At 42.9% G+C, this 21,698-nt stretch overlaps 1 pseudogene; it reads right to left on the minus strand.

The window, feature by feature from the left end:
* Window positions 1-10,925, minus strand: part of LOC122684753 — a 108,236-nt pseudogene extending 97,311 nt beyond the window's left edge.
* Window positions 10,926-21,698: the final 10,773 nt, after the last annotated feature.

A 21,698-nucleotide genomic window follows, 5' to 3' on the forward strand; every position in this document is an offset into this window, starting at 1 on the left:
ACCTGGGATACCAAGAAGTTTAATATTTAAGCTATGCCAATTTTAAAGACAGTCCCCCTGCCCCATTCTCTTTTGGTAGATAAATGAGGCACCCCTTTTGAAGATGTTGTGTAAATTCAAGGTCTTATTTCCTCTCTCCCTCCCTCCTCCCCCTTCCTCTTCAGAGTGTGTACACACACAGTTTTTACAAAGAGCTTTAATTACTTTGTTTAGGAATTCATCAGACCTGGGATGCCAAGAAGTTTAATTTTAAGGCCATGTCAATTTTAAAGAGGTAGTAGGTGCAGCTCAGAGAAATTGGTATTTGCAGATTAAGATCCTTTTAATCACACCAGTTTTCTCCTGATTAATCACAGACCCATAAGAAAAAGAGAAACTTTGCAAATAAAATCAGATGACCTTGGAAGTACAACTATCCGTATTTAAATTTAGCAAGCGGGTCAAGTTCAGTGTGGAATAGCAGTAAAATATCCACAGTTGAGCTGGGTGTTACACAGTAAAATGGGGTGGGGACAGGGTTAAGGCTCAGCCCACCCCCCTCCTCCTCACACAGACCTCCCAAGGCACAGTGACATCATACATCTTATTACTTGTAGCATTTATTTTTCAATTACAGTCTACTTCTTGAAATTGTTTTCTTTTATTGCAATTTGACTTTTAAGGGATGATTATTCATTCATGCCACAAATGTTAAGTCCTTCAAGACCTCAGTCAATATGATGGCCTGGGGGGATAGAGTGGTGGACCCTGCAGATGGGCCTCCTACCTTCATTGACCTTGGGATTGAGAGGAGAGACTTCAGAACACTGCCATGGAAACATCCGGTTGCAGTGGTGATAAAGTGAAGAAGAGAAAGCACAGGAGCTGTGTTAATAGAAAAGGAGATTGTCCATAAGTGATTGTCCTGTAAGTGATCTTATTATAGCCCCCAGATTTCTTTCATCTTCCTTGAGGCCACTCTATTTACCCCACCAACATCTCCCCCATGCTTCTGTGTGTGTTTTTTTAAATTTTAATTAATTAATTCATTTTTAATTGTGGTAAAATACATACAACATAAAATTTACCATCTTAACCATTTTTAAGTGGACAGTTCAGTACCTTTACATTGGTGGGCAATCACAACCTTCATCCAACCCCAGAACTCTTTTCATCTTGCAAAACTGAACCTCTACACCCACTCCCTCTTTTCCTGGCCCCTGGTGACCACCATCCTATTTTCAGTCTCTGTGAATCTGATGCTGGTAGGTACCACATGTAAGTAGAGTCATACAGTATTTGTGTTTTGGGGACTGGCTTATTTCACTTCGTATAATGTCTTTAAGTTTTGTCCATGCTGTGGCACGTGTTAGATTTTCCTTCTTTTTTAAGGCTGAATGATAGTCCGTTGCATGTATGTACCACATTTTGTTTATCCGTTGATGGGCACTTAGGCTGCTCCATCTTTTGCCTATTGTGCATAATACTGCTGTAAAGGTGTGTATAACTATCTCTTTGAGACCTCGTTTTCAGTTCTTCCGGGTGAATACCTAGAAGTGGAATTGCTGGATCCTGTAGCACGTCTGTGTTTCATTTTATGAGGAATGTGTGTGTATTTTGTCCTTGGTTTCTGTCCTGATATAGCCACACTGTCTCTGGCCAGTAACATACTTGGTGGCCAGTACAAGGCATGCCTGACTTATATTGTTTCTTTTTCTCCCTTAAGAGGCTTGTGCCGACACCATGGTGCACTTCTGCTTGTTCTTTTTTCTTTCCTGATCTGCTCAGAACTTAGCTAACCCCTTCCCTGCCCCTGCCCCACACCCCGCCAAAGGCAGTCTCCTTAAGGCACCGTACACATCGTCTTTTCTGGATTCAATTCATTGAGTCATAGATTCCTAATTATGGCAGATAAATGAGTTTAAGACCATCAGTGATAACTTAAATATCAAGGGAATGAAAAGCTCTTTGCTTAAAGTGCATGTAGAAACTATAAATGATGAGAAAGTCAAGGTCATCAACCTCAAAGGCCTTTGGAATGCCCACCATCTCCTCCCACCCTCACAAAAGTTTCTAAAAGCTTCCCTTGCTTTCCAACCTGCCGTTAATTAATTCTCCTTTTCCTCAAACTTAAACACTGAAGATGATGAAAAAAGCCATTTCTTATTCTACTCTATTGTTTTTCTGAGCTGTTTCATTACTAGTTTAGAAACTTGTTTTCTACTATTTTTCCAGCAAATGTGCAGAATTTCAATTACCTTAAGATCCCTTCCAACCCTGGAATCCAATAATTTTGTATTATAGAATAAATGGGCCTTCTGAGGGATAACTTACAAACTTAACCATGGTTGATAAGATTTTTTTCTCTATGGGGAAATCTTCCTTGAGACTTGAATTCTAACCAAATGACTTCTAAATAAGTATTCAGAATATAATTCTTTTGTAAGTAGGACCATCCAAATTATAAACTCTTTTGGGTACTGAACTGTTTTACATACAATCATCTCTTCCAAAATGCCTACTAAGATGCCTTACACAAAGCTTGGTGGAGGCAGTGAAAAGATTGGGAGACTCCACATTCTCTCTGGAAAATTCACATTTGGTGTTGCAGAGCTTGTGTCTTCTGTTTTGCAGCTGAGGTCAATTTCTACTTGCTTTGTCCTTTGTTAAGCCAGAAGCTGATGGTTTACAAAATATCTAATGCACCTCTTTTTATTTTTCTGCTCAAAACTATTCTTTAATTTTAATTTTATTTATATTGAAGTGTAGTTGATGTACAGTATTATGTAAGTAATAGGTGTGCGGGCATGCCTGCTGTTGGTTCAGTCGTATCTGACTCCTTGCAACCCTATGGACTGCAGCCCGCTAGGCTCCTCTGTCCATGGGATTCTCCAGGCCAGAATACTGGAGTGGGTTGCCATGCCCCCCTCCAGGGAATCTTCCCGACCCGGGGATTGAACCTATGTCTCTTGTGTCTCCTGCACTGGCAGGCAGGTTCTTTACCAGTAGTGCCACTTGGGAAGCCCTAAGTAATAGGTATACGATATAGTGATTCACAATTTTAAAGGTTTAACTCCATTTATAAAAAATAGAAATCTTCTACAGTTCCATTTATAAAATGTATAAACTCAACTTATGAAATAGTGTCTATATTCCTTGTGTTGTACAATATATCTTTGTAGCTTATTTTACACATATGTTTGTACCTCTTCATTCCCTATCCCTTTATTACCCCCCACCCCCACTTCCTTCTCCTCCCTGGTAACCACTAGTTTTTTCTCTATATCTGTGAGTCTATTTCTTTTTTTGTTAGAATCACTAGTTGTATTTTTCAGGTTTCACATATAACTGATATCATACAGTATTTGTCTTTCTCTGATTTATTTCACTTAGCATTATGCTTCCCAAGTCTGACTATGTTATTGCAAGCGGCAAAATTTTATTCTTTTTTATGGCTGAATAGTATGCCATTGTTTATATGTATGTGTGGCATGTTCATTTGCTCAGTTGTGTCTTACTCTTTGTAACTCCATGGACTGTAGCCCACCAGGCTCCTCTTCCATGGGGTTTTCCAGGCAAGAATACTGGAGTGAGTTGCCATTTCCTTTTCCAGGGAATCTTCCTGACCCAGGGATTGAACCTGTGTGTCTCTTTTGTCTCCTGCCTTGGTCTCCTACCACGAGCGCCACCTGGGAAGTCTGTGTACATGTATACACCACTTATTTACCAATTCATCCATTGGATGGGCTTCCCTGGTAGATCAGTTGGTAAAGAATCCGCCTGCAATGCAGGAGACCCCAGTTTGAGTCCTGGTCTGGGAAGATCTGCTGGAGAAGGAATAGGCTACCCACTCCAGTATTCTTGGGCTTTCTTTGTGGCTCAGCTGGTAAAGAATCCACCTGCAATGCAGAAGACCTAGGTTCAATCCTTGGATTGGGAAGATCCCCTGGAGAAGGGAAAGGCTACCCACTCCAGTGTTCTGGCCTGGATAATTCCATGGACTGTATAGTCCATGGGGTCACAAAGAGTCGGACTTGCACTTTCACTTTCTTTTCCACTGGACATTTAGGTTGCTTTTGTCTCTTGGCAATTATAAATAATGCTGCTGTGAACATTGGGGTGCACATATCTTTTTGAATTAATGTTTTTTTCAAGTATATATCCAGTAGTGAAACTGCTGGGTCATATGGTAGCTCTATTTTTCATTTTTTTGAGAAACCTCTGTACTATTTTTCACAATGGCTACACTAATTTACATTCCCACCAGCAGTGTAAGAAGGTTCCCTTTTCTCCACGTCCTCACTAACATTTGTTATTTGTGGTCTTTTCAACGATAGCCACTCTGACAGGTGTGAGGTGATATCTAGGTGTGGATTTGGCTTGCATTTCCCTGATGATTAGCAATGTTGAGCATCTTTTCCCCTTCCTGTTGGCCAACCAGAAGCAACTGATTTTAAATGCCTTTAGGTTTTAAAAAATTGTGAAATGTCAACCACACAGAAAAGTACAGATTTATATACCATATTTTGAGAACTATATACCATATATCCACCATTTACAATGAACAGACATTGACATTTTGCAATATTTGCTTCAGATAGCTTTTTTCTTTGGGAAATAAAATATCACAGTTAAAAATCTCTCTACACTGACCCTTTTCCTTGTCCCTTCTTCCCTCTTTCCCTCACCAGAGAGAACCAACCTCCTTAAGTTGGCTTGTTTGATTTTCACCCATAATTTTATATTTTACTATATTTATATGCTTCCAAACAATGCAGTTATTGTTCCATGCATTGAAAGAGACAGCAGTAGTAAAATGAATAGTAAAAACTGTATACAGCCTTTGGTAATTTGCTATTGTTACTTAACATCAATTTTGAAATCTATCCATGTTGATGCATATGAATCTAACTCATGTACATTAACCATTGTATACAATTCCATCCAATGAATAAACCACAGTTGATTTTCCCTTTCCTTCTTGATGGCTAAGGTTTCCTAAGAAGCAAAACCTAAGGCCAAAGCTTATATGGAGACCAAGGCTTCTTAAGGAGTTTGGTCCCAAGGAAGCAGGAGTGAAGAAGGGCACTGAGTCAGGAAAAGTGGGGAAGCTGATGTGAGGATGCTGGCCACTGTCTCCCATCAGGGACACTGATTGCTGAATTTTGCAGGACCCATCACATTATACAAACTTCTGTGTCTCAAGACAGTTTGTGGGGAGGGAGAAGAATTTAACCATCATTGATCTCCCATTTACCAAATATTTGCCTCATGTAGAGTGTCAGATTTAACAAATAAAAATATAAGACATCACTTAAAATTGAATTTCAGATAAACAACAAATAATTTTTTTTTTTTAGTGTAAGTATATCCCATGTGAGATTTAGGATATACTTATGCTGAAATGTTATTTGTTGTTTTTCTGAAATTCAAGTATTTCAGATAAAATATTATGTATTTTTTTTCTGGCAACCCCAGCTTTACTGGGTGTTAACACCTTGTGTTTCCAGAGAGTGCCTATGGGAATGTCTGGTCCTGGCATGATAGCTTGCACATCAGAGAATTATAAGCTTGTCGTTGGAAGACAGCTTAAAGGCCATCCAGAAGGGTAGTTCTCAGTATTTTTTTCTATTTCCATGCTTCTGGGGCTCATAACACAATTCCACTCATAGTAATGACTGATAATAATAAAGAATGGTATCTCACTGGGGCATATGTGAGTATCAAATGAGAATCTGGTGGTAGAGGTATTGTGTGTGTGTGTGTGTTTGAGAGAGAATGAGTGAGCTTAGATCGGGCCAGTGTTGAAAGGCACATATGTTTTGAAAATATGTTTAGTCAATTCTAATCTATCCTCCAATGGTTGTGTAGCCCAGCCCCTCAACAAATCACTGATTCCCTTTAGGGAATCATGCAAGACTCTCTAAAGAAGTTGCTGTTTGAGCTAAAATTTGGGGCTTGATTAGACATTAATTATTTGAAAAGAAACGGAATCGAGGAAAGCATTTCAAGCTATGAGAACAGCTTTTTCAAAGCCCTCTAAGTGGGAAGGTGTAGTATGTGTGGGGAAACTGAAAGATGGTGAGACTGGCTGAAGGAAAGGAGGGGAGCGGTGGAGAGATACGTGGCTGGAGAGACAGGGGGTGGCCCCTGCAGGGCTTAACGTGCTGTGGTAAAGATTTTGGACCTTATCCTGATGATTCTGAAAAATCATAAAATGATCTGCATGGAGGCAAGGCATGAATGAATCTCATTTTCTTACAAGGATGAGATTTGGAGAACAGATTTGAGGGGATATCATTAGATGATGAAAGTCTAGTGGGGATGTCTATCAGATTGGATTAAGTCTTCATGGCAGTGAAGACTCAGAGAGGTAGATTAATTCAGAAGATCCTGAGCAGGTTAAATCAACGGGACTTAGTGCTTTGGCAGGGAAAGAGAGGTGTTCGTAAAGGATGTGTCTCACGTCTCTGGCTTGGTGGCTGGAAGGTAAGTGGTGCCAATCATAGAGACAGAAAGCCCTGGAGCCAGGTGGGTGTGGAATTAATGTGGACCTAGTTATTATGGTGTGCTTTTAAGAATGGAGATGTGCAAGGCCACTCAATATCTGGTTATGATGTTTTGGAGGAATGATTTGGGCTGAAGTTGGAGGTTGGTGATCAAATCCCAGGGCCATGAACGAGGATGCCTTAGCATAGAGTGAAGGATAGAGAGAGACCAGACATCCAGGACTTAACAGGAATGTAACAGGAGCTAGTATTAATCTGATAAGCCAAGTTTTGATCAAATCTCCTGAAAGAAGAGATTTCTTTCACTGGCAACCAGTAGAGCCCTGCGGAGAAATGCTTTAATCGGAACGGACAACTTCTGTGGGAGAAATTTAAGTCATGTGACAGTTTGGGGAGGGTGTATTTGATCAGGTGGGTCCTCGTGGTGTCTCATACGTCACACTGGGATGGAAGCTGCTTTCTGGTTCTACGACCGTGGTATCTATTCTGTTCCTGCACATGTTAGGTGTACTAGACAGAAGGTGAGCAGCGAGACACTTACAGCATTTAAACTGATGAATTTGTGAGACCAGCTAAACAGAGTACAGCTTTCTGTTTCATGAGAAAGATGCAAATAAGAGAAAAACAGGCAGATACAGGACTTTTTTGGTGGTAAAGAAACTCATAGAGGGTCTCCTGGCATCAGTATGACTCAGCACCATCTTCTACACCTTCTCTGTCTTCTTCTACAGCTTTAAACTGTGAGCCCTGAGGACAATCATGAGTGTCATTTACTGTCACTTATTGAGTGTCTGTATGCAGGTCAAGAAGCAACAGTTAGAAGTGGACATGGAACAACAGATTGGTTCCAAATGAGGAAAGGAGTACATCAAGGCTGTATATTGTCACCCTGCTTATTTAACTTAAATGCAGAGTACATCATGTGAAATGCCAGACTGGATGAAGCATAAGCTGGAATCAAGGTTGACAGGGGAAATATCAATAACCTCGGATATACAGATGACACCACCCTTATGGCAGAAAATGAAGAACTAAAGAGCCTCTTGATAAAAGAGAAAGAGGAGAGGAAAAAAGTTGGCTTAAAACTCAACATTCAAAAAACTAAGATCATGGCATCTGGTCCTATCACTTCATGGCAAATAGATGGGGAAACAATGGAAACAGTGACAGACTTTATTTTTTTGGCCTCCAAAATCACTGTAGATGGTGACTGCAGCCATGAAATTAAAAGATGCTTGCTCCTTGGAAAACAACTATGACCAACGTAGACAGCATATTAAAAAGCAGAGACGTTACTTTGTCAATAAAGGTCCATCTAGTCAAAGCAATGGTTTTTCCAGTAGTCATGTATGGATGTGAAAGTTGGACTATAAAGAAAGCTGAGTGCCGAAGAATTGATGCTTTTGAACTGTGGTGTTGGAGAAGACTCTTAAGAGTCCCTTGGACTGCAAGGAGATCCAACCAGTCCATCCTAAAGGAAATCAACCCTGAATATTCATTGGAAGGACCAATGCTAAAGCTGAAACTCCAATACTTTGGCCACCTGATGCGAAGAACTGACTCATTGGAAAAGATCCTGATGCTGGGAAAGATTGAAGGCAGGAGGAGAAGGGGACAACAGAGGATGAGATAGTTGTATGGCATTATCGATTTGATGGACAGGAGTTTGAGCAAGTTCCTGGAGTTGGTGATGGACAGGGAAGCCTGGCGTGCTGCAGTCTATGGGGTTGCAGCGAGTTGGACACGACTGAGTGAATGAACTGACTGTTTGAGTGTCTTAGGGCTTCCCAGGTGGTGCTAGTGGTAAAGAACCCATTTGCCAATGCAGGAGTCATAAGAGATTCGGGTTTGACCCCTGGGTTGGGTAGATCCCCTGGAGGAAGGCATGACAACCCACTCCAGTATTCTTGCCTAGAGAATCCTATGGACAGAGGAGCCTGGTGGACTATAGTCCATAGCATTGCACATAGAGTCAGACACAACTGAAGCGACTTAGCATGCATGCACTGAGGGTCTTCTATGTATCAGACACATGGAACCTCTATGGTGTAGATATTACTACACTCATTTCAAAAATAACCAAAAACAGAGGCTCAAAGTGCTTAGTAATTTGTGTAATGTCTCACATTGCTAGTAAGGGACAGCCTGGGGATTTGATTATAAGTCTCACTCTCAAACAATGCCATCTCCTATTCACTTTTCTCTTAAGTGCACAGCATGAAGAGGCCCTAAAGGTTAGAGGAGACTGAATTCTAAAACAAAGATTCCATTCTGTCCCCTAGCATTCACTTTGTAACATAGGAAAGTGGACTCAGATGTTTTGGACTTCATTGGATGAAAGGGTTGTTAGGGAACTAGCCTTTCTTTAACTAGAAAATTCAATTAACTAGAACACTCCATTCCCCATATACTCCTGTTAATTGCTGTTTTACTGGTGCCACGGGGGAGAAGAAATGGGATTGCTCTGGGGAAAGAGAATGAGCAAATGCAAAGTCTGAGCATCCCACGGGTTTTTGAGGATAAATCATCTGGTTAAGATGGGAGCTCTTTCTTCATACTTGACATCTTTATTGACTTTGAATTAAAAGCAAATGCCACCCATGAGTTCTTCACATCAGAGTGGCATTGTTGGGAATGATCCCTGTGCCTCCTCTGGGTTTCAAGCTGCGTATTGGAAGCTTTTCTCGGTTCTGTTGGGCTGGTCAGCATTGTCATTATTTTTCCCCTGATGCCATTTTGGTTCCTAAGTCAGAGGGTTATTAATTTTTACTGCGCATTTAGACCTGAGAAATTTTGTGTAATTATGACCTCACTGTTTGAATAGCCTTCTTCTTAAGAGTGGAAAGAAAGAGGTAAAAAGGTCCAAACACTTCTAAGCCAGCCCTTCAAGTACACATGGGTTTTGTGCTTATCTGGTTATTTTCAAGCAGGGCTTTCCATGGGGAAAGAACAGTGGGAGTAAACACTCTTCCAGGGACCTGCCCAGGGGTGTCATTTCAGAGCAATTAGAAGTCCCAGGGTCTTGGATGTCACCAAATCTGAAGCTGCTCCAAGATGTAAACTGTCTAGTAGAGGGGAAAACATACCTGCTCTTCTGCCAGGCTGCATCTTCAGACTTGAGGAACAGAGGGTCCAATATTAACACCACTTACAGCAGTCCCGGCTGGGATTCTCTGTGCATGTGCTGTGTGCCAGGCCCAGAGCTAAGGGAGCCGACATTTCTCCTTTCTCTTTTCCTTTTCACAGTAACCCTCTGGGATGGGTATTGTGTGGGTCGCTGCATATCCTCTGGACCCCACATCTTGCATCAGCTCTTATCTTAATGGTTGGTTCTGAGCAGGCTTCTGGCAACCCACTCCAATATTCTTGCCTGGAGAGTCCCTTGGACAGAGGAGCCTGGCAGGCTACAGTCCACAGGGTCTCAAAGAGTCGGACACAAACTGAAGCGACTTAGCACGCACATACGAGCAGGTGAGCGTTGTGTGGGCACAGAGAGGGGCCTCTCCTGAGTCTCCCTACCTTTCTCTTCCCACCTTGAAGCTTCTCTGATACCTGGAGTTGGGAGGCGAAGCTCAACCCAGAAGAACAAGAGTCAGTGCTCATGTGACCGCCTTTGACCAACAGGGACGAGAGTGCCTAGACAAACGCTTCCTCCTTCTGTCTCCAGACAGACCCTTCAGAGACCTATTTCACAAGCCTCAGAAGGTGCTTTTGAATTGTGGTGCTAGAGAAGATGCTTGAGAGTCCCTTGGACAGTGAGGAGATCAAACCAGTCCATGCTAAAGGAAATCAGTCCTGAATATTCATTGGAAGGACTGATGCTGAAGCTGAAGCTCCAATACTTGGGCCACCTGATGGGAAGAACTGACTCATTGGGAAAGACCCTGATGCTGGGAAAGACGGAGGGGCAGGAGGAGAAGGAGGTGGCAGAGGATGAGACGGTTAGATAATATCACGGACTCAATGGACATGAGTTTGAGCAAACTCCAGGAGATGGTGAAGGACAGGGAAGCCGGGCGTGCTGCAGTCCACAGGGTCACAAAGAGTCAGAGACAATTGAGCGACTCAACAAGAGAAGGTCACAGTGGGCTGAGCACAGTCACCGTTACCCTGGCAGCTCAACCACGTCCCCGGTCCTGCTCTCCCGGGCCCTCACGCCTGCTCCCGTGAACACTGCGGGGAAGCCTCGTCTCAGGCTGTCCCCGGGGCTGTGGGGCAGTGGTGGGGACACAGGCTGGACGAGCACCGTGGGGATTCCCTAAAGCCGCTTGCCCCTCTATGCTGCTGCTCCTGGAGCACCCGCTGGCAACTCTATGCTCTCCAGCTCCTGACAGGAAGGGCTCATGATGGCTTTCTCATCATGGGAGCAATCCACTGTTGGCTTTTTACCCAAATGTTGCTGCTGCTGGTTCCATGGGGGGCCCGCAGAGCTGTCATCTTTGACCCTCAATTCAGAAATTTGCAAGCACTACCCTTTTCGAACACTCCCCCACTCCACCCCAGTTCCAGCCCCCATCCAGATATCTGACACAGGGGACTGTCTGAGTTGGGACTTCCTACAGCCAACTCTTAAACGGTGATCCTAAAATCACGTTTCATTGGATTTCTCGAGTGGTGCAGTGGATAGGAATCCACCCACCAATGCAGGGGACATGGGTTTGATCCCTGATCGGGGAAGGTTCCATACACAGCAGAGCAACTAACGCCTGAGCCACAAGTGCTGAGACTGCATGCCTAACGCCTGGGCTCCGCAACCAGGAGCCGCCCCCGTGAGCAGCCCGAGACGAAGAAGAGCCCCTGCTGGCCTCAACTAGAGAAGGCCAGAGGGCAGCAACAAAGACACAGTGCAGCCAAAAAAAAAAAAACAAACCAAAACCTTGTTTTGTTGCTTTTCACCTTTTATCTTTTTCACTGGGAATTGTGGGAATTCTGGAGAGACTCCTGGGTGGGCAGGTTTTGAGACCTGCCTGGGTCTGTGGTTTTAGCTGTGTCCTCTTCAGGGGGGATCTCAGCTCTAGTCTGCTCCTCCCAGCTTGGTCTACTCTCATCCCCACGTCACAGATTAGGAAACGGAGGCCTGGGGAGGCTTAGGGAAGTAACTTGCTCAGGGTCAGATAGGTTCCAGCTGGTCCCATTCATAACCAGGTTCCCCTTGCTCCGGCTCCCCTGTCGTAACCACTCTACCACACTGCCCTACACGGCCTTCCTCCAGGATGGGGCCTCTTGGGGAACTCCCCTTCCAAGAATGCCAGTAGAAGGCAGCTCCACTGAGACATCTGAGAAGGAATCTGAACCTGGAGACAAAAAACCCCTCGTGAAAACTTAGGAAGCTCCATATCTTGTTTGTTGTCTTTGTTGTCCCTTGTCTGTTGCAGCACAGCAGTTTAAAATTTTTTTTTTTAAATTAATTAAAATAATTTGGCTCAAGGTTATGTTCCAGCCTGGATGGGAGGGGGTTTAGAGGGAGAATGGATACATGTGTATATATGGCTGAGTCCCTTCCCCGTTTCCCTGTAATTATGACAACATTGTTAATCAGCTATACCCCGGTACAAAATGTTTTTGGTGTAAGAAAAATAAAAATAAAAAATTTTTTATTATTGAAGTATAATTGCTCTCGGTTCAGCTCAGTTCAATCACTCAGTCGTGTCCAACTCTTTGCAACCCCATGGACTACAGCACGCCAGGCTTTCCTGTCCACCACCAACTCCCAGAGCTTACTCAAACTCATGTCCGTCCTGTCGATGATGCCATCCAACCATCTCATCCTCTGTCGTCCCCTTCTCCTGCCTTCAATCTTTCCCAGCATCAGGGTCTTTTTCAATGAGTCAGTTCTACGCATCAGGTGGCCAAAGTATTGGAGTTTCAGCTTTAGCATTGGTCCTTCCAATGAATATTCAGGACTGATTTCCTTTAGGATGGACTGGCTGGATCTCCTTGCAGTCCAAGGGACTCTTAAGAGTCTTCTCCAACACCACAGTTCAAAAGCATCAGTTCTTTGGTACTCAGCTTTCGTTATGGTCCAGCTCTCACATCCATGCATGACCACTGGAAAAACCACAGCCTTGATCAGACGGACCTTTCTTGGCAAAGTAAGGCTTCGCAGTGTTGTATTAGGGTCTGCTGCACAGCAAAGCGAATCAGCTGCATGTGGACATCTGTCCTCACCCTCTCAGGCCTCCCTCCCACACCCCCTCCCTCATCCCACCCGCCCAGGTCATCACAGAGCATCGAGCTGAGCTCCCTGTGCTATAAGCACAGAAGTTGAGTGACATCCTTACCGTGAGAAGGGCTTGTGCGCTTGTCCATGGGGGCAGGAGAGGCAGGTGCCTCCTGGAGCTCGGACCCTGGGAGAAGAAGGGGAGTTGAGTGGGCGGGCCGGGGGCCACAGGCAGCGGGAAGGAAGGCAGGAGTGGACGTGCGCCTGCAACTCCAGGGAAGAGAGGCCGAGGGGCAGCTCCGGGCCTGAGCAGCGGGCCTGGGTTGTGGTGGTCAAAGTCCAGTGTGGGCAGGACTGGCTTCATGGGCTGTGACCGGTGCTTAGTTTTACACTGTGCCATCACAGTGTTAAAATTCTGAACAATTTCTGAACAAACCCTGCATTTTAATTTTGTATGGGACCCTGAAGACTATGTAGCAGATGCAGAGAGCATGGTTTCCTAACAGGTCTTTTATCTCATGGAGCCCATCAGAGGCCCCCTACTGATGGGATTTCACAAGAACTAAAAAGGGCTGTTTGCTTCAAAGCACCTTTCTAGTTTCCTTTTGCTTGGGAAGCAAAAGGAGTTAAGGATTAAAGTGCAAATTCCCCAAGGAAAGAGAGCGGTGGTTTAAATGCCTGTTAAAATTTAAAGAGCCAAATGCAGCTGCTTGCTTGGGAGCAGGTTTCAACCAGGGTGGGGAGAGAGACTGCTCAACCATACCTGGAGCTTAAGGTGGGGTTGATGGGGGCTGGGACACAGTAGCATCCACCCAAGAAAACCATCCCAAGGGGACGGGATGCTTCTGTTGAAGACTCCTTTGAATATCATGACTTCCCAGGTGGCACAAGCGGTAAATGAACCTGCTTGCTAATTCAGGAGACCGAAGAGACATGGGTTTGATACCTGGGTGGGGAAGATCCCTTGCAGGAGGGCATGGCAACCCACTCCAGTATTCTTGCTTGGAGAATCCCATAGATAGAGCTTTTCTGAGAGCCCCTCTTGGATGCAACTGAATTAAATTAAAATTTATTCCCCAAATTTCTCTTACATTGGCCTTGGCCATCTTTTGTGTAATGGAAATAGTAGAGAACTCGAAGGGTAGAAGTGAGGATTAAATCAGCCAACATGCAGGAAACTCCAGACATGCGCTGAACACGGGCCATGTCTGCGGCCAGGGTCCATTTCCGTTCTCTTACAACACTGAGTGTGCTTTGAGTTCCAGGTGACTGAAAGGGCTCATGCATTTATCTGGGCAATTTGGGTCAATGCCTACTGTTGAGGGTCAAGGTCTAGCATTTTCCATGGTGGTGATGATATTTCTAGTGACTCTTTTGTGGTCTTAAAGGCACAGCTCTCAATTACAACTTTGTTCCAGCTGAGCAGGAGATTTTTTTTTTTTTTTTTTCAGGTTGTGAGTGTTCCTGAAGGGCCTTCATAAACTCCCATAGAAACTATGGCTTGACTCTTAAAAGATTCATTTGCTTTAATTTACCTACATGAGTCCATATGAGCTACTTGAGTATTGTTCTGGGGGGATCCATCTATGTCATACTGGATTTTTATTGGGGCCTCTGGGTGTGTGTGTGTGTGTGCATGTGGGCACACACGGGTCAACTCTGTTCTTCCTGTTTAAACATAATTTGTTATTTGGATGTACTCAAAGGAAAAAAATAATAAACTTCATATTTTATTTTTCACCAGCAAATGTACTTCCAGGCGTGTTCTCCTTTAGTTTGCTCACTGTTTATAATGTTCTCTGGCAGTAATGATTTGATGAAAGACATGTAGCTTAAGAAAAACGGTGCTTCACTCTGGTGGTGGTTTAGTCACTAAGTTGTGTCCGACTTTTGCAATCCCATGGACTGTAGCCTGCCAGGCTCCTCTGTCTATGGGATTCTCCAGGTGAGAATATTGGAGTGGGTTGCCATTTCCTTTTCGTGAGGGTCTTCCTGACCCAGGAGTTGAACCCAGGTCTCCTGCATTGCAGGCAGATTCTTTACCAGCTGAGATACGAGGGAAGCGCGATTTAGTGGTCAGAGAAGGTGTTTTTGGCTAGTATAAGTGTTTAGTCTCAGCTTACACCAGGCTAGAATTTATAGATTATGTGAATTAAAAATGAAAACCAAACTCAAACAAAATAGAAATCATTCCAATTATTCAAGCTCTTATTTTTCCTTTAAAAATTGTACAAGTAATTCATATTTGTTGTTAGAATATTAGAGGGTGAAAATTAGCAAAAAATAAGATAGAAAATCTCTGGTAATGTCTTCCTGCCTCTCAACTCTGCTTCAGTCTTGAGGAGAGAAGAACCTGGTGGGCTATAGTCCATGGGATTGCAGAGTCAGATGCAACTAACACAACACCTGGTAGCTTTATTTTTAATTTTTTGATGAGCCTCTACCAATTTACATTCCCACCAACAGTATATAAGGATTGTCTTTTCTCCATGTTCTTGTCAATACTTGTTTCTTTTTTTGTTTTTGTTTTGATAATAGTCTTTTTAACAAATGAGAATGATATCTCATTGTGGTTTTCATTTGCATTTCCCTGATGGTTAGTGATATAGAGCTTCTTTTCACATGTCTGTTAGCCACTTGTACATATTCTTTGGAAAAGTGTTTATTCAAGTCTTTTGCTCAATTTTTGAATTTTTTCTGTTTCTTTTTTTTTTGCTATTGAGCTATAGGAGTTCCTTATATATTTTGGATATTAACCTCTTATCTGATGTTTTGAAAATATTTTCTTCCACAATTGTGGAAAGGTGTTGAATTTTTTTTTTTTTGAAAGGTGTTGGATTTTGATGAAAGATTTTTTCTGCATCTGTTGAAATGACCATGCAATTTTATCCTTCATTCTGCTAATGTATTGTATCACATTTATTGATTTTGGGATATTGAACCATTTTTGCACCCCAGGGATTAATTCCACTTTGTCATACTAGACGTTTCTTTTAGTGTGCTGTTGAATTTGGTTTGCTAATATTTTGTTGAGGATTCTTGCATCTATGTTCACTGGGATATTGGCCTACAGTTTTCTTATGATGTATTTGTCTGGCTTTGGCATCATGGTGATGCTGGCCTTATAAAATGAATTTGGAAGTGTTTCCTCTTCTATACTTTGAGAAAAGTTTAAGCAGGTATTATTGGTATTAATTATTTAAATGTTTGATACAATTCCCCTGTGAAACCGTTTGGTCCTGGGGTTTTCTTTATCGGGAGATTTTTGATTACTGATTCAATCTCCAAACTTGTCATTGTTCAAGCTTTCTGTTTCTTCTTAGTAGGTCATATGTTTCTGAAATTAATACACTTCATCTAGGTTGTTCAATTTGTTGATGTATAATTGTTCACAATTGTCTCATGATCTTCACTTCTGTGGCATCAGTTGTAATACCTTCTCTTCCATTTCTCGTTTTATTTGAGTCTTCTTTCTTTTTCTCTTCATTTCTCTTTTTCTCTTCTCTTTCTTCATAGTCTGGATAAGGGTTTGTAAATTTTGTTTATCTTTTCAAAAACCAACTCTTAGTTTCATTGATTTTTTTTCTATTGTCTTTTTATTTTCTAGTTATTTTTGCTCTGATCCTTATTATTCCTTTCCTTCTGGTAACTCTGGATTTAGTTTGCTCTTCTTTATCTAGTTCCTTTAGGTATAAAGTTAGATTGTTTCACTGAGATCCTTATCCTTTTTTAATGTAGGCCCTTGTAGCTATAAACTTTTCACTTAGCACTGCTTTTGCGGAGTCTCATAAGTTTTGATCTGTTGTGTTTTCATTTTTGTCTGCCTCAAGGTAGTTTTAAAATCCTCTTTTGATCTTTTCATCTGGCCCAATATTTGCTTAAGAGTGTGCTGTTTAATTTCCCTATGTTTATAAATTTTCCCATTTTCCTTATGTTACTGATTTCTAGTTTTAATCCATAGTGGTTGGAAGAGATATTTGGCATCCTTTCATCCTTTTAAAATTTGTTGAGTCTTGTTTCATAATACAGCGTGTGATCTGTCCTGGAGAATGTCCTGTGTGTGCTTGAGAGGAATGTGTGTCCTGGCAGGGTCATGCCAGTTGCTGAGATGTGTGAGCTGCTTTCTTTGCTCTTAGCTGCCCCTGCACAACCTGGCCATGCTGATTCCCTCAGGGAAACGGGTGCGATGAGACCAAGGCGGGCCTCTTGGGCAGCACCGTTACAGGCTGTGGAGGTCGAAATTGTGAGCCCATGGGGCTTGTCTTGATCCTGAGTAGTGCTGGCTTATGTGCCAAGTCACTTCGGTTGTGTCTGACTCTCCGTGGCCCTATGGACTGTAGCCCGCCAGGCTCCTCTGTCTGCGGGACTCTCCAGGCAAGAACACTGGAGTGGGTTGCCATGCCCTCCTTCAGGGTATCTTCCTGACCCAGGGACTGAACCCGCGTCTCATGTCTCTTGCGTTGGCAGGCAAGTTCCTTACCACTAATGCTGGCTCAGGGGATACATAATGCAGGTAAAGAGCAGCTGCTCTTTTTGTTCACTTCATTGCAGCTGTATTTGGATTTTGTGCTCTGCTGGGATGCTGAACCTCTCAGTTGGACTCCAGAGCTCTCATAAAGTTGTTTTCATCTGGGGATGGTGGTTAGATTAGTGTTTCTGTGGAAAGGATGAGGCTTGGAAATTTTTTTTTTCCCTTTAAAAGGTATTTATTTATTTTTGGGAGCTTCCCTCATAGCTCAGTTGGTAAAGAAACTACCTGCAATGCAGGAGACCCAGGTTCGATTCCTCGACCAGGAAGGTCGTCTGGAGAAGGAAATGGCAACCCACTCCAGTATTCTAACCTGGAGAACCCCATAGACAGAGGAGCCTGGCAGGTTACAGTCCATGGGATTGCAAGAGTCAGACACACTTAGCAACTAAACAACCACCAGAGTGAAGCACTGTTTTTCTTAAGTCTTTCATCAAGTTATTAGTGCCAGAGAACATTTTCATCTGTGGATGATGGTTACAATTAGTGTTTCTGTGGAAAGGATGAAGCTTGGAATTTTTTTTTTTTACTTTAAAAAATATTTATTTATTTTTCATTGGAAGATAATTACTTTACAATATTGTGTTGGTTTCTGCCATATATCAGCATGAATCAGCCATAAGTATAGGTATGTCCCTCCCTCTTGAATCTTCCTCCCACCTCCTACCCCATCCCACCCCTCTAGGTTATCAGAGAGCCTTGGATTTGAACTCCCTGCATCATGCAGTAAATTTCCACTGGCTGCCTATTTGACATGTGGTGATGTACATATTTCAATGCTACTCTCTCAAATCATCGCACCCTCTCCTTCCCCCACTGTGCCCTCAAGTCTGTTCTCTATGTCTGTGACTCTTTTGCTGCCCTGCAAATAGGTTCATCAATACCATCTTTCTGGATGCCATATATATGTGTTAATATATGATATTTGTCTCTGTCTGCCTTACTTTGCTCTGTATAATAGGCTCTAGGTTCATCCACCTCTTGAGAATAGAGTCAAATGAATTCCCTTTTGTGGCCGAGTAATATTCCGTGGTGTATATGCACCACAACTTCTTATCCTTCCATCTGTCGATGGACATCTAGGTTGCTTCCATGTCCAGGCTATTGTAAATCGGGTGCATGAGTCTTTCCTCCATCTTGCTCTGACTGTCTTTTCTCATTCAAGTTGAGAGCTTCCCTGTTCGCAGGACGATGAGTGACTTTCAGCTGAAGTTTGGACATTTGGGATCCTGCGTTATGAGACTCTGGATCTTGCTTAGTCTTCTGTTGCAGCAGGGTTTTGGACATTGCTCTGCAGGGAAAGAGGAGCCCTGCTCATTACTGCCAGGTGCGGTTCGAGTCCAGCGTCCCCACCGGCTCTTGATATCTAGAGTGAGATGCTTCTTGTTACTGCCGGCTGGGGCAGGAATTCAAGGTCCCCACTCAGCCTTCTGGTTTCATCCTCGCTGAGAGGGTCAGAAGTGTCTCGTAACTGCAGTTTTTCATGTCCTCCAAAGATACTGTGGTGGGATAACTCATTACCACTCATTACAACTTTCTGTTAGGTCATTTCTGACTCCACACAAGTGGGAGGGAAGGGGGAACTTGTGTCCATCACGTTGGGGTGGAAGTCTAGACTCTCCACTTGGCCTCTGCTGGCAGGGGTGGGGCTGCAGCTTTTTCTGGGGTGTTTAATAAGAGAAGATAGGTTATTGTCTCAGAGTTTCTGACTTGTTAGGCTGCCCTTTTCCTGGTTCTTTGGCTAGACCAAGCCGGCTCTTGTTCTGAGTATTCTGTCTGTACTCATCGGCCTTTCTGAGTTGCAGGCTTCTTCATCACCACCCAGTCTGAAATTCATGTGGCAAAAAAACCTGGGGAACTCATCTTTGGGTCTTAAAGTTCCTAGCTAGCCTGTCTTCCTCGCTTCATCTTTCAGACACTTCCTACCTTTGTTTTATATATAATGTCCAGAGTTTTTAGCTATATTCAAGGGGAGGAACAGTGAATGTATGTCTGCTCCATCTTTACAGAGGCAGAGATCTCTTTACTGGTGTTAATATGTATTTGTATATATATCACATTATAAAAATATATGTATATCATATTAACATATAAAGAGTGTTTACTTTTTGGGAGTCAGTTTTTTTTAAATATAAAATTAATATATATTTTAGTGCTTTTATTGTTTTATCTTTTACATGTAAAACTTTAAGCCAGTGTTTATCAAAGTATAGCTTACAGATCTCAGTCTCTGGGCACCCCCTAAGAACTGAATCAGAATCCCTGGGAGTCTCTCTTTATGCCAAATTCTCCAGGTGACTAAATATATGTCAACATTTGAGATCTATAGTTTTTATCTTTTTAGAAAATTTTTTTGATGTAAGCTGTGAGGCAGGAATCTCACCTATTTCTTTCCCCTAAGAGCTTAGCCAATTGTCTTAAAACTGTTTATTAAATTGCCCTCCTTCCTTCACTGATTTAAAATGCCACCATGATAAAATATTAAATTTATCTATAAATACAAATATAAATATAAACATTTGGGTCTGTTTCCAGATTTTCCATTCTGCTTCATTGATCTGTCTGACCATTCTGGCGCCAGTAACTTACGTTTTTAAATTGCTGTAACTTGAGTCTATGTAGACTTCTGAATGTCGCCCTGCACCGGCCTCTAAAAGCCTTGGAAGAAGCCACTTGCCAGGAGAGAATTAGATGACTCATCTGTGAAAATACTTTATAAATTGCAAGGATCTCTGGCCTCTCAACCCACCCCTGACACCAGCACTTCCTAAAACACTGATCTCATCCTGTCCCTTCTTGACTCCAGAACCTTAGTCATAAGATGAAGCTCATTATCCTGACATCCAGGGCCCTTCCTCTGCAAACTAGTCTCCATCTACCTTTTCAAAACCACCTCCGCTTGCCTACAATTTAATCCTATTCCCCTACCCAGGTTAATTTACTATCTGTTTTCCAGATGTGCCTGACACATTTCTTGCCTTGTTCTTCTGGCTCTCCCCGCTCTTGAAGTGTGTCCTTCAAGACCAAACTCCCTTCCAGAAAGCTTTTTATCTGAATTTTCCAGCTTACCTGACCTCTCTCTGCACTCTCTTTACACTTAACACATGTTGACCTGTGACAGCTCTCGTCTGGTGAGATGACTGTTACTTATGCTTCCTGGAGGATATATATCATCTCAGCCAGTGACGCTGTCTTATCCTCCCTTACAGAGGCTTTGCCTTTGTCTGTGTCTGTCCCCGTGTCTCCCTAGCGAAATGTGATGCATACAGTGGACATTCACTCAGTCAGCGTTTCCCACCCGGGTAGTACCAGACCTCAGAGGAAGTACGTGATTGACTCGCGTAGGTCAAACCCAGGAGGAGGACTGATCCCCTTGTTTTGCCTCTTCTCAGGGGACTGTTCTGTTCGGAGCAGAGTCACAGGCTCTGAAGCCCCGTGTTCTCAGCCATCACTGAGAACTTTATATTAACGAGCGAGGCGATGATCTCGTGGGACGTGATGATCCTGTGAAGAGCTGTAGAAACCCATGACTGTCTTCCTTAGATGCTGGCAAATATCTCTGTGCGGCTCAGCGTGGTCTCTACTGGACAGAGAAAAAGATGTTTTAGAGATGTTATCACCGTCTGCCCTGCCCATCACCCAGCACAGGGAATTGACCCATGAGGCCTCAGTAGCCATTAAAAAATTTTTTTTAATAAAAGGTTTTTTTTTTTGTTTTTAAATCACTTGCTCCAATGCTTCTGTGGCCACTGCTGACTGGACTGATCAAAGAGTGTGCAGTGATGATTGGGGCCAGTCTGGTTCTTACTCTGATCACTGGAACTCAGAAATACGTAGGATCCTAGCCAGTTGGGTGTTGGTGCTGCAGCTGACAGATCCTACAAGCAGAGTGAGTGCCAGGTGGCTGGGATGGCAAAGAGGAACTGAAATATGGAGAATGGGAATAAAAAGGAGAATGGGCCAGGAAAGGTTTCAGGCAGAGGGATGGCAAGAATACCTGGCCCTGGAACTACACTGAGTCTGGAAGCAGTCTTTATCTGAGCTCTCCTGAGCTAATCCCCCACACTGCCCACCCCCCAACACTGGGTCTCCTTTGTTCCCATCTTGGAATCTTCATGAGATCATTTGAGCCTAATGATAAACCCTGTGTTTCGTACCTTTTTTGGACTAAGCTTCAGGGAGAGGTGAGGCTCTGCTTCTTTCAACCAAATTAGCCTGGATAGGACAGATGACAGTGAAGTCAGTGCTTCCCAGATGTTTTTCTGTCTGGGAAGAATATACAGTATATTTAAACTATAACAAGAGTCATGTAAGTTAGAAGAGCTGGATGCTCCCAACAAGATTTTAAGTCTTTAAAACATTTTATCGTGAACAATTTCAAACATACAGAAAAGTGGAAAGAATAATAGAATAAACATTATCCATCTGCCATGCAGACTCAACCACTATTAACACTTTTTTTTCAAATTTGCTTCATCTCTTGTTTTATCATTGCTGAAACATTTTAAAGTAAATTATGGAT

The sequence above is a fragment of the Cervus elaphus genome, chromosome 27 (assembly GCF_910594005.1).
Source record: "Cervus elaphus chromosome 27, mCerEla1.1, whole genome shotgun sequence".
Lineage (NCBI taxonomy): Eukaryota > Metazoa > Chordata > Mammalia > Artiodactyla > Cervidae > Cervus > Cervus elaphus.